Source organism: Dermacentor albipictus, chromosome 2 (assembly GCF_038994185.2).
Source record: "Dermacentor albipictus isolate Rhodes 1998 colony chromosome 2, USDA_Dalb.pri_finalv2, whole genome shotgun sequence".
In the NCBI taxonomy this organism is placed as follows: domain Eukaryota; kingdom Metazoa; phylum Arthropoda; class Arachnida; order Ixodida; family Ixodidae; genus Dermacentor; species Dermacentor albipictus.
Genome location: NC_091822.1, coordinates 142,120,974 through 142,124,839, shown reverse-complemented (window position 1 = coordinate 142,124,839; position 3,866 = coordinate 142,120,974). Strand labels below are relative to the sequence as shown.

Genomic DNA, 3,866 nt, shown 5'->3' with positions numbered 1-3,866 from the left:
TTTCGCGCCCATTCGAACGAATCTCTCCATTTTCCCGATCGCTTGATTTCCTGCGAGGAAGAAGCGAAAGGAAGAAGAGGAACGCGTAATGAAGCGTGCGTCGAAGGCTAACTGACGAGCCTGGAATTGATTAAACCATTACGGTCCGGTGGAGCAGCGCCAGACGTCGATGCCTTGGGGGCCCGAGGAGAGTGTGTGTGTGTGTGTGGGGGGGGGGGGGGGGTGAGGAGTTCACGTGGCGTTAAAATATCTGCCGTCGTCCATTTTACGGGTGGCGCACACCGGCGTTGAACTAAATTTGTCAGTGTCTGTGGATTAATGCCGCGCTTCGATACGAGACCAGTCGTTCGGTTTATCTGATTCTTTCGTTCACGTTTTTTTTCCCCTCTCCTGATTACTTACTAAAAGCGGGCCTTCTCACGTAGCCGCGCTAGCGCGCCACTGATTGGTGAGCAATTAACGTCACACCGTTCTACCATATAGATCTTCGATTTTTTTCACTTCGTTTAGGGTCGTGGCGCCGTGTGCTTATGTCTGAGAAACGTGAACGGCGCTTTCAGCGCCTTCTCGCTAAACACACGAATCAGGTCGACGCTGCCGCAGTACTTCCTTGCCCCCTGCGTTGTTTGCATTGGTGCGATTAATCATGACTTTTTTTCTTTTAATTCTTTTGTTTGTCATGGCGGAAGTTTTTTTTTTGGGGGGGGGGAGTCATTTTACATAGGTATATGTGCAAGTCCTGTTCAATAAAATACAGCAAGGATATGTTAGTCATGACTTCAGTAACGAAACTCATCAGTCATCGGCGATGAAGAGTTTTTTGTTTTATTGGTTGGTAGGGAAATGTGCAAATTTTATAGTTATTTTTGAATAATTGGTGGAAAGTTGTGCACCCGCTGCAGTCGTTTGACTTTGGGACCCTCGCCTGATACTACTAACAACCAACTATGCTTCTCGGATGAATAAACTGAAACTGAAAAACTGAAACCTTGCTGCTGAAGGCGCCAGTGTATGGTCGTCTATGTATGAGCCACTGTGCAGCAAAGTCTTCAGAGCAATGCTTGTTGTTTTTATGCTAATCTCCTGTCGAACTCTTTACGAGCAGAGCGGCAAAACATGAAGGTTTTGCTGCTCCAGAACACGAGCTCGCGCGACTGAGCGACTGCCTTCACCACGTTGCACAAAGTTGCTGACTTTGTAGTTGTGTTCCGCGCCGACAACGTACAAGACGTTTCAAGTCGTTTCAAGCACAAGTCGGGCTTGAAACGCATTCTCTTCTTCTTAGCTATTCTTTAAAAAAATCTGCGCCTACATTTGTTATAATACATTTATTACTACAGTTCGTGGCTACATACTACTAGTTGCGTACGCATCCTAACGGAAAAACAGATGCCGCTGTGGCAATATGATTCTCGTCTAACTTCTCGTCTCGTCGCTTCGTATGAGCGGCTTTGCCGCAACGCCGCGTTGTGTGGCGGCAAAAGTTAAACCGTGTCGCGCTGCAGGGAAGTGCTTTGATGTGAAGAAAGCGTGTAACCTCCATTACGACTGCTTTCACGGTAGGTCTCGCGCCGATCTCGAAGACGCTGCCGCTAGTGGTGCGAGCACACCTCCCGGGAACACTGTTTGAGCATTCGAAAATGTTCCTGCTCTTACAACGGATTTCATCGTACAGTTTGAGATTTTCGCGATGCATGCAGACGGAATAGGCCAAAAGCAATTTTCCACATCACGTGAGAGGTGGAGACACGAAAGGAAGGAAAAAGAGCAAGAAGGTCAACCAGAACAACAGCACCAACAACAAAACGATTTGCTACCCTAAGCTGGTAAGGGAAGGTGGAGGAGAGACTGAAACCTAGGAAAGAAACAGAGAGAGAGGGGGAGAGAGTGAGACATCAAGCACGTACACGCGATCACAGCTCTTCGCAGCACACGATCACCATTTAACACCAGTCGATTCCAAAGCCGTCTGTGCAAGCCTGCCTCCCCAAGGAATCGTAGCAATGCCTTTGTCGCCCTCCGCTGCGACAGCTGTTAATATCGGCATTCTAAAAGGGTTCGCTTCTAAAGTGATATGTCATTAACTCGAGATGGCGCATCTAAGAGCGACCGTCTCTGTATGCTATGTTGATGACAGTCAGAAATAATGTTTTCAAATGGTCTCCTCGCGACCCAAGTTCACGGAGCAAGAAATATAGGAGTGGAAACTCCGCTGTTTGCGGCGACCAGAAAAGGTCACAAGCCCGCGGATATATTTTCATGCTGGCGGCACCTGGCGGCACAGGAAGAAATTACCGCTGTTTCGGTTGCCAGGGCAACCGGTCGAGTGTTGCTCCCGTTCGGCCGCGCGCGCCTGACTTCTACTGAGGGCACTCTCGCGCGCTTCTTTACCGCTTGTAGCCCGAAGAGCAACTGCTGCTACGCTTCAGCCATTTGAGCACAGTAAAAAATAAAACGCGTTTTCCATGACAGCTATCAGATGATACGTAGCTTCTGGTTGTAGCCAGGGATATCTTGCTCCGTGGCGGGCGGTTTTCGGCTTTTTGCGCTTGCGAAACTGATGGCTATCTCGTTCCTAATCGCTCAAAGGGCGACCGCTTGTTTCTCGCTCTAGTGCTCACAGGGGTGCACTTAGGAAGGATGCCGCCGTGCATGTGTTTCCGTTCCTTTTCTTTTTTATAAGACTCGCGAAAACTAGTTGCCCTAGCTGCTTGGCGATAAGAGGAAGATTAGCGGAAGTTTGCCACACGTGTTGCTTTTTTTTTGATGGGCACACAACAAAACAGTTTTCTTGAGTGCGCGCACCTACGCAGTTCGGTTACGGCGTGCCCGCTGAAGCAAACACCCGTGTCGTCTGCTTGTCGTCTGCTTTGAGCGGGCGCCGCCGGAGTGAGCGCCGGAGCTGCCGAACCGCCTGCCGGGCGCTGCTTTTTTTTTTTTTTGACCTGACCTTTTTTTTTTGACCGGCGCGTCGTAGAAGCCGCAGGCTTCTACGACGCGCCGCATGGTGCCGCCACTGCATAGGGTAGCGTCGGCGCATGCAACAATTGTGACTTTATCTGGTCGCCCGCGCTCGCTCGCGCTGACGGAAGTTTCACCTCCTATATGTCTTACTCCGTGCCCAAGTTGTAGCGTACGGGGTCCTCGGCCATTCCGATGACCTTTTAAAGGCTTCAGCGAACTTGCCGCAGTTTCCTCCTTTCCTTCCCTCATCTCTCTCCCTGTGATCTTTGTTTTCCCCTTTCCCATTCCCCCGGTGTAGGGTAGCCAACTGGACGTTATTCTGGTTAACCTCCCTGCCTTCTACTTTTCTATTTCCTCGTCTCCTTGTAAAGGCTACTCCTAGACATAGCCAACAAAATAGGACTGCATAGAACTTAATAGAGGATACCGGCCCGTCATATGATATATATATATATATATATATATATATATATATATATATATATATATATATATATATATATATATATATATATAACGGTTTTTCTAGAGAGCATTGGCATCTTGTCTCCCTACCAACATGGTTTTCGCAGTGGTTTATCAACAGTAACCCAACTAACAGAACTAGTCCACGATCTTGCATATACTATCAATCACCGCGGCCAGACTGACATGATTTTACTTGATCTATCTAAGGCATTTGATTGTGTGTGCCATAACAAATTAATCGCTAAAGTTGAAAGTGTTGTTGGGAAAGGGCTCCTTTCAGCCTGGATAAAAGAATTTCTAGCCAATCGTTCACAATTTGTAACCTACGGAAAAATGCTATCTAACACTGTCACCGTTACTTCCGGAGTTCCCCAAGGCTCAGTCCTTGGGCCATTACTCTTCCTAATTTATATTAATGACATCACAGCTAACAT

The 3,866-nt window shown here is 47.9% G+C and overlaps 1 protein-coding gene across 3 annotated transcripts in view; it reads right to left on the bottom strand.

Annotated features, from left to right (window-relative positions):
- The window catches only part of LOC139056122 (mucin-2-like), a 268,904-nt gene that overhangs the window by 37,091 nt on the left and 227,947 nt on the right, over positions 1-3,866 (bottom strand). The gene's annotated exons all lie outside the window — the stretch shown is intronic.